Genomic DNA, 11,999 nt, shown 5'->3' with positions numbered 1-11,999 from the left:
CTTGTTGATTAATGATACTTTCATGCTCTTTTTTATTTGGTAACACCAAATATATATATTTAAGGCATGCTTTAAAATTATTGTCCTCCTTAGGGAAATATTTCACCCATATATATCAGGTCTTTTGTGGATCTTTGTGTAGGCCGTGTCTTTAGACGCCTCATGTTAAAATTGAAAACCAAGCTGTGTTGAAATTGTATGTATGCCTTCCTTACATTTGAAGTTCGAAGTTCTAAAATTTCATTAAAAATTACTCTGATCTCAAAATATCACTTACATTTTCATGGTTGTCTTGAATTGAATCTTTTTGCTGGGAGTAACTTATGACGTCCTTCCAACACTGCACAGTGGACAGTGGGTAGGTGAAGACATTATTTTGGCTAATGTACAGGGTTTGGCGTTCTGAAGCATATTCTATCAGCTTGTAAGGTTAGTTTGTCACAGGGGAGGTATACATGGAGAGATAATCAGGTGCTAAGTGTTTTAGCATTTTTGTTGGACAACAAATAGCTAGAGGTTAATGCATTGACCAGTGGCTGTAGTAATAAAATAGTTAGGTTTGTGCGTGAGGGGGAATGTTTTCAACAACTAGCGCAGGCTTCAAATATTTGTAGATGGGGTGAAGCACGATATTGGAAATTGCTGGTGGATGTAGGAAAAAAGCTGCAGGTCCCAGAGTGCATTGTGTTAACTACACTGATGCTAGACATGGGGCTCTACTCTGAAAATTTTGTTTATTTCATAGAGTTAATAGTTTCATTTGAGGATGCAGTAGATAAATCATTTGAAATGAAGAAGCTGAAGTATGCTGATTTGTTATTTATTTATTTATTTATTTATTTTTGCGGCAGGCACATGTAAGAAAGGTGGAGATAGGTGTTAGGGGATTTGCTTTGTAGCCAAGTCTGCCACATGCCTGCTTGTGCAGTTCGGCATTAGGGATCGGAAACTAAAGGCAGCTGTGAAGGAGTTATCAGGACTCCAAAAAGGGGAGGAGGTTGAACACGTTCGGCTGGTCCTTAGCCATGGCAGTGCTGTGCAGAGAGCAGAACTACAGGCTTTTTCACAGTGTATTCTAAGGCTCCGCTGTGTCAACATTGAGTGCCTGGGACAAAAACAAACATTTTTTATGAGACGTGAGCCAGCTTAATGCTCCAAGTAATATGACAGACTTCAATTTATGAAAACAGATGTCTGCACCAGTGTGTTTTTGGTTAACTGGTAGTCAAAATTTACATGTTCCAGCCTAGATCTACTCTAAACTAGGGCTGTAAAAATGTGTGGCCTGTGGACCAATGATGGTCCTTGCAGAAAATTTGATTTGGCCCATCCTAAATTACCTAAACAAGTGAAAACAAACATTTTCGTTGTATAGCTTACTAAATTCTTATTTCACTTTTAATAGTTTGTCATTTTGGTAACAATATATAATGTAATGCTTTAAAATATTTTGAAATGTATTAGAATGCAGCCTGAAGAATGGCACCCCAAAACAAAATAAATTGGGTTTACAACCCTTTAAACCCTGCAAGATCCCACAAATCCATTCTCTCTCATAATAAATCAAAATAACTAAATATATTTGACCAGTCTAAATAAACACTGAAACAAATTCTTTCTTTTTTTTCCTTATCACACTCTGGTTTATTTTATTATATATTAAATCAGTAACAAGCTGTTAGTTCTAAAAGTTTGCATCTTCTCTTGAGTTTTCCATTTCCAGAAACAGCTGAAAGGTCTAGTCAGTGGACTAGGAGAGCACAGATTACTTGGGTAAATGCACTGTAGAGGTGCTATTGTGATCGTTGGTGATGTAGCATGTAAAGTTCACATGGAACTGGTGGCACTGAGTATGCATTAATGGTGCCAGTGGGGCTAAGTACAGCATAAGTCACCAGTGAGACCAATGTGAATTTACAGCTGTTGATGGTAAAGGGTACACTGTAAAGCTGGCTTGGAGGAGGGTGGGTCTGGGATGCCAGACTTCACTGTTGAGCCTTCTGGAAGAGTTGTGGGCTTAATTCAGCGAAACACCAACGAGAGGGGGTGCCTGCCTGATGACCCCTGTGAAAAGCTAGTGATACTGTGAGTGCTTTGGGTACTCATGGGCTGGGTCATAAAAGGCCACAGCAACCTTAGTGTTGAGGTGTAGGATTCAACAGAAATTTTGTGGCTGGCGTGTGGTGGGCCCTAGGTGATGCTCTAATGAATTGGCATAGGATATTTTACCTTTTTTACCTCTTGTGTATAATTCAACATTTGTTTTTAATTTTGTTTGCCACATTTTTTGCCAAACATGCCAATTTTTGTATGTTAATGTTAAGAGATTTTGTAGCCTGCAAGCAAAAAATTTGGCTTTGTTTATCATGCATTTGAAAATAAGCATATATTATATACTCAAAATATTATATACTCTTCTTTGTCAAAACAAATGCCTGGGTCCTGGGGTTCTGGGATCTATCTTCACCTCAGGTCACTCTCTAAGTTGGATGAGCTCTCCTCCCACAATCCAACACTTGCTAGTAGGTGTACTGGCTGTATGAATTTGTACACAGATGTGAGTGTGTGAGTGACTGGGTGAGTGTGTAGTCCACAGTGACCCTGATTAATTTGAAGAGGTAACAGAATATTGGAAAATTAAATTCTTCAAATAGGATTTTACCACTTTTGTGCCATTAATGCTCAAACTAGTCATTATTTTGAGCTCACAAGCACATATTATACATTGCTGTGTTGGGAAAAACAAATGCAATCTTTGAAAAGACAAAAATAGATTACTGGTGATTATGCACAGAACATTTGCAGATTTCCCACTGATATCTTAATTCCCAAAACACATTAGTCTTGGCAGACTATTTGGCCTTCAGTGATGCACAGATTAAGTATGTGATCTGTTTAGTAATTAGGCTAAATAAAATGGTGGGCTTCTATGGCTGGTTTTAAAAGTCGCATTGAATGTACTGGTAACATCTCGGTGCAATGAGCCGATCTGATGATAATGAACTGCTGTCAAGGCCCTATTAAGCCCCTTAGTTTTCATTTAGTTGGTACAAATGCAGTAATTGCTCTTGCTCAAAGGGAAGTTTTTAACCTGTTGCTAGTGTCTCCAGTGTATTATGCAGAAATATAAAATGCTAGTGCTGTTTTGATGGTATTTTAAAATAAGACTACACTTATAAAGGTTATATGTTTAAAAAATCTGTTTATTTAATGGTTATTTATTAGGTTGTTAACACTTTAAAAGTTATTTTAATATATATATTATTTGTCTTTTGTTTACTTTTGTTCTTTTATAAATAACAGGTCACAGTTACCTTTTCTATCTATGTGTTATAAAGGGTTATTCATTATATTTAATGTGTTTTACAACCTAATTATTAATCATAAATAAACAGATTAATAAAACATTTACAAACCCTTATAAATGTAGTCTTATTCTGTACCATTGTGGTACAGTGGTACCATTTTGAATAGTCAGTTGTAAGAGTGGCAGATAGTAAGTGTCATAATCCAGAACCTCAAAGTATTGAAATCAGAGATAATAAAGGTAAATATTCAAACCAATAATTATTTAGGAAAACGTTATATATATTATTTGTAGTTTGGTTTTAATCATTCTTTGTTTTTACTATTAGTACACACTTGTAAGATACCCTCTTCTGAGGTCTATAAAATTGGCTGGCTCAGGGCATACCTGCAGTCTCCATTTGGCATTTCATACTTCTACTGCTCTAGGTTACTCAACAATACAAAGATTAATAGACATTAACATTCAACATATAGGCTAAATGTTATTTTATATTAACTAAAGGTTATTTAACAACAGCTTGGTGAAACTAGACACCTTGATGGATACAAAGCCTTAAGGTCCTCTTTAAAGTGCACAGTTAGTGGTCAAGAAATTGGAAGCTTGAAAATAGAATTTGGAGACACGTAGTTCACACACAGTTTAACAATAATGGAAAGACCTTCCTGTACAGGAAAAGACATTCTAGTAAAGGAAACGGTCTACCAGTATCACTTGATCTGCTCTCAATCCAAATCATTGAATTCTGATGTTCCAATCATTTTCATGTCCACAGGTGTATAAAACCAAGCACCAAGCAGGCCTGCAGACTGCTTCTATAAACATTTGTGAAAGAATGGGTCACTCTTACACTGTAAAAATGTCTGTGAATTTTATGGTGAAAAACTGTAAAACCATGACAGTAAATGAATGTAAACTCTAAAAATGTTCTGTAATTGTGAAATACCATAAATACTTTTATCAGTCAAAACACTCATTTTAACATCTCTTTACTGTAAAAATACATTATTTCACTGTTAAACACACAAACCATTAGGGGTACTACAAGTGTCCAAGCACTGGGAGGAGCTGAGACTCATTAGGGAATTTCCCAGCATGCCTTGCTTCTCCATATTTTCTATGATTTTCAGAGTTTCTTTGTTTTTTTCTGTCTTTGAGACTTTTTGATTTTGGGTTGCATTGGGGTGATTATTTTGTGTGTGTGTGTCTGTCTGTGTGTGTCTGTGTGTGTGTGTGTGTGTGTGTGTGTGTGTGTTTCTGTGCATGTTATGACGAGATGTGTGTTGATCAGGAAGGTTCACAATCAGCCTGTGTTCCAAGTGCTGGAGTGTGGCATCCAGATACCGCACATTTCTTTGGTCCTTTTAGCAATATCTCCTTTTAAGGGCTGACTATAGGATGCAGTTTGGCTATATCTAAATACGGATATGTCTCAGTCTCCATTCTCTCATTTTCACACAATTTACATGTTAATTTTATGGCAAAGCAATGTTTCTTTCTTATTTTATGTAAATATTATGGGTTTTTAACGGTGTATATCTTTATAAGTGTAATATATATATATATATATATATGTATATATATATATATATATATATATATATATATATATATATATATATATATATATATATATATATATATATGTATATATATATATATATATATATATATGTATATATATATATATATATATATATATGTATGTATATATATATATATATATATATATATGTATATATATATATATATATATATATGTATATATATATATATATATATATATATATATATATATATATATATATATATATATATATTCTACAGACACTTACTGTAAACAAAACAGTTCTTAAATGTGAAATTTATGATTGCCAAAAATGTGACTGTATATTTTACAGTGAAATTCTGGCAAACACCAAATGGTTTTTTACCATAAATTTTACAGATTATTTTACTGTGTAGGAGCTCAGTGAATTCAAGCATGTTGTCATGATAGGATGCCAGCTGTGCAAAATGTCCAGTCATGAAATTTCTTTGCTACTAAATACTCCACAGTCATCTGTCAGTGGTATTATAATAGAGTGGAAGAGATTGGAAACAACAGCAACAAAAGCCACAAAGTGGTAGGCCACAAAATATGACAGCGCTGGGTCAGTGGATGCTGAGGTCCTTAGTGGTTGCCAACTATCTGCAAAGTCAGTCGCTAGAGATCATCACACTTAATGTTGTCTTCAGATTAGCTCAAGATCCGTGCATATAGAGCCTTACGGAATGGGTTTCCATTGCTTAGCAAGGACAATGCAAGGGTCAGATGCAGTGGTGTAAAGCAGGCCACCATTGTACTCTCGAGCAGTGGAGACGTGTTCTCTAGAGTGATGAATCACACTTATCCGATAGATGAGTCTGGGTTTGGCGACTACTAGGAGAATGTCTGACTGCATTGTGCAAAAAAACTATTTGTATTAGCTAGATACACATTCTTTCTGAGCACTAGGCACTCTTGTGGGTCGGTCAGGATAAGAGCATCTGCTAAATGCTGTAAAATATGAAATATTAAAAGTGAAAAGTTTGATGGAAGGGGGATTATGGTGTGGGGTTTCTTTTCAGGTGTTGTGCTCATTCTAGTGAAAGGAATTCTTAATGCTTTAGTATACCAAGAGATTTTGGATTTCAAATTTCATTTTCCCAAATTTGTGGAAACAGTTTGGATATGGCCTCTACCTGTTCCAACATGACTGCACACCAGTGCATAAAGCAAGGTCCATAAAGACATGGATGAGAGAGACTGGTGTAGAAGAACGATTGGGTTGAATTTGAGCGGAGAGGCATTCTCGTCCAACATCAGTGTCTGACCTCACCAGTGCGCTTCTGGAAGAAAGGTCACAAATCTTTATAAACACCCTCCTAAACTTTGTGGAAAGCCTTCGCTACCTTCCCAGAGTTGAAGCTGTTATAGCTGCAAAGGGTAGACTGACATCATATTAAACCCTATGGATTAAGAATGAGATGTCACTCAAGTTCATATATGAGCAAAAGCAGACAAGCAAAAACTTTGGGAAATATAGTTATTGTTCAGTGCTCAGAAAGCTGACTGCACCACAGCAGAGCAGATAGTATCCTGCTTGAACATCAGTGGTCTATTAGATTCTACTGTGAGGTCCAAATATCCAAAGTTCAATTAGAGTAATTATTTATAGGCTTTAATGTGATAATCATTAGACTAGTAGCACTATGCAATGTATTTCAGAAGTGAATATCCGCATGAGGATCTGCATAAAGTCAGAGACCTCTTTACTTGCTTCATAAATACAGCACAAAATTTGTCAGAACTGTAAACAATTAAGTGATAAAGAAAATGTTAAACCAGCATATAAACAGTACTTAAAACTTTCATGTTTGAGGGAAGCTTTAGATCTGAAAATAATTGGCTTTCAACTGTCAGAAAATATTAAATAAATAATGTGTAGCTTGAATTTCCCTCTGGGATCAAGAAAGTATCTATCTATCAATCTATCTGTCTGTGTATCTTTGAAAAAGATAATCAGAAAAATAAATATATTAAAAGAACATATTGTCCAGACCTCAGTATCCCTTTATTCTTGAGCTATTAGTTGAATTGAGAGAAGCAGAAAAGGCAGCCAACTTCTTACCAACTTGTTGGTGACCATTATTATGGCCAATCTAGGTAGAGAAAAAAATCTCAAAGAAAATATTAATGTCATCCATTCATTGTCTGTAACCGCTTATCCAGTTCAGGGTCGCGGTGGGTCCAGAGCCTTCCTGGAATCACTGGGTGCAAGGCGGGAACACACCCTGAAGGGGGCACCAGTCCTTCAGAGGGCGACACATACTCACACCTTCTGTCACACACTCACACCTACTGACACTTTTGAGTCACAAATCCACCTGCCGACGTGTGTTTTTGAGTTGTGGGAGGAAACTGGAGCATCTGGAGGAAACCCACACGGACAGGGGGAGAACACACCAACTCTTCACAGACAATCACTCTGAGCAGGGTTTGAACACCAGAATCCTGGAGCTGTGTGACTGTGTGACACACTACCTGCTGCACCACCGTGCTGCCCTATTTGAATGTCATATAGGCAGACACTGATTTTTAGAAGTTTGGAAAATGATCCCTGCAAATATCCTACAGATTTTTAGAAGTAGACCTGTTGAAGACCCCACCTGTGGTGTATAGACATTCTCTCCAAGATTATCCCAGCACAGTGCTTCACAGTTATGCTAACATCAGCTACCTTTGCTGGCACCCACAGACAGACGTTTTTGTTGGCATGGGTGCGCATTCAGTTAATCAGAAACACAAGATCATTAAATGGTAGGCTTCAAAGTGCTATTGTTCCATCTGAGAGCACTAAGTAATGAAGTATAAATCCAAGCCTGGCTTTAAGAGGCATTGTGATGTTCTTTCTAATGGAAATTTAATTTCTTTCTCTTTATCTAAATAGCTGGCAAGGCTTACCGAGGGGAAAGGTCAGAGTGCACCTTTATACTAACTCCTACATGGAAATCCGTATAATTGGTGATTTCTCTTCTGCTGCCTGGCTCATATTCCTGTGCTGCACTTCTGTTTACATTTAATAATGGGATTATTTACAGTGGAACAAACCATTACTCTCCAATCCAGTAAACACAGGCCTCATTTCTATACTGAGAACTAAATGTTCATGCTTACCATTAGGAAATTATATGGCCCAATAATTCTGGCTTTGCTTGATAGTCTCGTGGAAGAGCATGAAGTAATTGCATGTCTCCTAGAGTTCTCAGTCTGGACAGAGATGGATAAAGGGGCACAGTCACTTTGGCTATGACTGGACTGAGTATAAAACACCAATAGTCATTATGTTCTGTTCTCTCTGACCTTGTTCTCCTATTCTCCTGAGTACCTCCTTAATATATTTAACCTAGAAAGGAAGCATGCTAAGAAACAGTCTGGTCTAGGAAACAAATGTAATTATGAATATCAAATGTTATTTAAAAAACATGTAATAATAATAATAATAATAATAATAATAATAATAATAATAATAAAATCTATATTCAAAATCAGAGGACATGAATGGTTACTGGATCTCAGTTATTTTCATTGAATTATTCATTAGAAACTGGTGTTCACAGACTAATTTGTTATCATATTTTATTGTTAGAGTTTAGGAAGCCCTTATATAGAGCACATCCTATAAAATAATAGTACCAATAAGGGTTTTACTATTTTTACATTCATCAATGTATTATAGATTGTGGATCAGAGGGCTGTCAGTGAGTAAACAAGCATGCAAAGGCATGATACTGCTTACAGAATTGTCTAATTCAGGTCCAGAAATTAAAAATCCAGTTTCCTCTCCCCTGCCCTGACACATCTGATGCTGGTTAGAGAAGCCAGACAGTGTTAAAGAAATCCTGGGGAGGATTTTAACATGTAACATTTACTTTTGCCATCTCTGTTACAGAAACATGCTCACCACATCCATGTTTTGACCACACAAAGATGTACATCTACAAATAAAGGATGTCGTTTTTCCCTTAGAATTATTTGATTTATTAATTATTTACTTTTCTATGAAGAGAACAATAACTGATATATGCTTTTAAATTTGCCTAGCTTGCTTGCTCATCCATGAGGTGGAGCTGTTTCTCTGTTTCTATTAACTCTCTGCAGTTAAGGCTTTCCCCACCCCCTCCCCGCAACACCCTTTCCAATCTCACACAGCAGTACCACATTAATCCTACTAACATCTAACTGTCAACCTAAACAACAGTGTCCATTTGGTCTAAAGCACCAGAAAAGATTACACTGTGATTACACACAGAGTGCCTCCACATCAGAGCTGAGTGTCTTCTAAGCTTTTAGCAAAGGCCAAGAATAAGACTCTTCTTCATTCACAATTCTGCTCATGCTTAATGTAATTATTCGGAGCAAATAAATTTAAAAGTTACTGAGAGACATATTTACTATCTCAACATCATAGCTATGTTGCATCATAGTAATGGTTTTCAGTTTTAGTTTCACTGATATATCATGTGCATCATATACATATTAATCTTCTGTTCAATCAGTTTGGACCATCCCTGTTTAAAGTAAAAAAACGATGTGTTCCTTCTGGAAATGGCCAGGTCTGAGAGACATGCTGTAGTATTAGGGGAGTGAGATTGCTGCTAAACATATCTGAGCTAGATTAATCTAATCTTAATGCAAACAATGTCCGTGTGTGTTTCCTCAGAGTGCTCTGGTTTCCTCCCACAGTCCAAAACCACACATTGGTAGGTGAAATGGTGACTCAAAAAAGTGTCCATAGGTGTGTGTGTGTGAATGAATGTGTGAGTGTGTGGTGCCCTGTGAAGGACTGGCTCCCCCTCCAGGGAGCCTTGCGCCCAGTGATTCTGGTTAGGCTCTGGACCCACCGTGACCCTGAATTGGATAAGCGGTTACAAATGAATGAATTGTGAATCTTGGTGAAACAACAAATGTCAGAGTGAAGATCATTTATGTTGCTATAGATATGAAAAGATATGTAAATGAAAAACTATGGTCTACTTCATTCATTCATTCATTATCTGCTTATCCAGTTCAGGGTCGCGGTGGGCCCGGAGCCTACCTGGAATCATTGGGCACAAGGCGGGAATACACCCTGGAGGGTGCGCCAGTCCTTCACAGGGCAACACACACTCACACATTCACTCACACACCTATGGACACTTTTGAGCCACCAATCCACCTACCAACGTGACTGCGACACTAACTAAGTGAATATATAAATGAGTGAGCAATATGCCAGTTTCATAAGGTGCTTCAAAAAAATGAAAAGGTTATACCTTACGATGTATTAGTGTGTGCCTCACCCTCAGCTACTGACTAAGCAGGTTTATTAACTTCATAACTTTTAAAATATTCATCAAATTCTGCCCCATTGTATAATTTGAGTACAACACTGTATTGAATCCTATCAGTAAATCCTAGCACTGATTGTGTGTTATTACTTTGAGCTAACAGCTGCAGTAACTGCTTATGGTTTGGGTTTCCAAAGGCACCATCTTCCTGGCTCCTCCTTTTATCAGCCAGAGCAGTACACACAGTGTGGACTCTTAAATGCTGTATGTGCCTGAAATGTGCTTAAGTTTGCAATCCAGTTCTTTTAGTATGCCATTTGGAGCTATGGAAAAGTGTGTGTCAGAGGAGATAAGAATGCTCAGCTGAACCGTCTTCTCCTTTTTTGGCCCTAATGGGGATGGAGCAAACTGTGACTGTTTTGTGTTGAGCGAGACAATTGCAAGAAACAGCCACCTCATTTAGGGACACTTAAGAATAATTAAAGAGACATTCAGGGTGAAGCCTTTTTGCATGGGGCGGAGCTGCTTAAATTATGCAGAAGCTACAAAAGAAGTCAAATAAGCATGTCTCAAATGGAAAGTAGTCGGAAACATTCCTGCCTAATTTGAGCTGTGTTCGTGCTTTAGCGTGTAATTATGGATCAGCCTCTAATGGGCCCTTAAACATATCCAGAGGCAAAATACCTTGTGGAAAAAAGAGGGCTACTCTTACTATTTATATGTTTAACTCTCTAATCAGAGTGACTCATTTTATAATAATGTATAATATATCTTATATAACTATGTATAATATATAATATATAATAAATAATATATATTTATACGACCAATTTCATTTTAGTTACAGAATCTTGAACAATTTTACATTGGAATACAATTAAAGAATTTAAACATAAAATCATTATGGTCAAAATGGAAATAACAACCCACTTACAAACCGGAGAAAATCAGTCACCATGCTTCTAATCATATGTACATTATGTGTCCAAAGATATACAGACACCTCTTATAATTAGTCAGTTCAGCTACTTTAAGATGCATCTACTGAGGACACAGAAATACAACTGAGTTTGTAAAATCTCTTTATAGAAATTGTAAAAGGAAATGAGATGCTATGAAGCAGCTCCACATGAGCATACATTCATCTTCCTCAATGCCGAGCATGAGCTAATGGTTTACAACCCCCCAAGCATTGGAATGTGAAGCAGTGCAGTGCATTCTCTACAGTAAAGCAGTATTTAATACATTTGGTATGATCTGAACAGGTATTTGGGAACCAAAACAGTATATTTCCCCTTTAATCTTCTTGTGGTTGAATTCCATTAAATCCTCGCAGCAACATTTGCAAACCTGTGAAGCAAAAATAATAGGAGATTTTGATAAATGCAATGCATAACATACCTGTTAAAACTCTTCAAAATAAACGGTGAGCAGGTGTTCTCAAACATTTGGCCATATGATTTAATCTTAAATTTAAAAACATCTATGGAGCTAATATTTCTAATAAAGAGTTTAGGAGCTATATCAGACAATGGTCTTCCACCGTATGAGCTATAAATTGTCTTAGGGCTTACAGGTTGATCAGATTAAAATGAGAAAAAATGTGTATAATAAAAAGCATTGTACCTGGATCACTGTAGTATAGCATGCATATGTGCATGCAGAGAATGATGTTGCAGTGAAATCACGCAAGGAGCACTGGAGCACACAGCAGGGCATGTGGACTCTGCAGCGTGATCCAAGCTGACACTTTGAGAGCCGAGACCTAGTTTGAAAACGACTCTAGTCGTATCATTTATTGAGAGCCTGAAGCATCTCAGGCCTGGGATTTGGTGTTAGT

Source organism: Hoplias malabaricus, chromosome Y (assembly GCF_029633855.1).
Source record: "Hoplias malabaricus isolate fHopMal1 chromosome Y, fHopMal1.hap1, whole genome shotgun sequence".
NCBI classification, from domain to species: domain Eukaryota; kingdom Metazoa; phylum Chordata; class Actinopteri; order Characiformes; family Erythrinidae; genus Hoplias; species Hoplias malabaricus.
The sequence above is the reverse complement of the archived record's forward strand: the minus strand, read 5'-3'. Positions refer to the sequence as shown.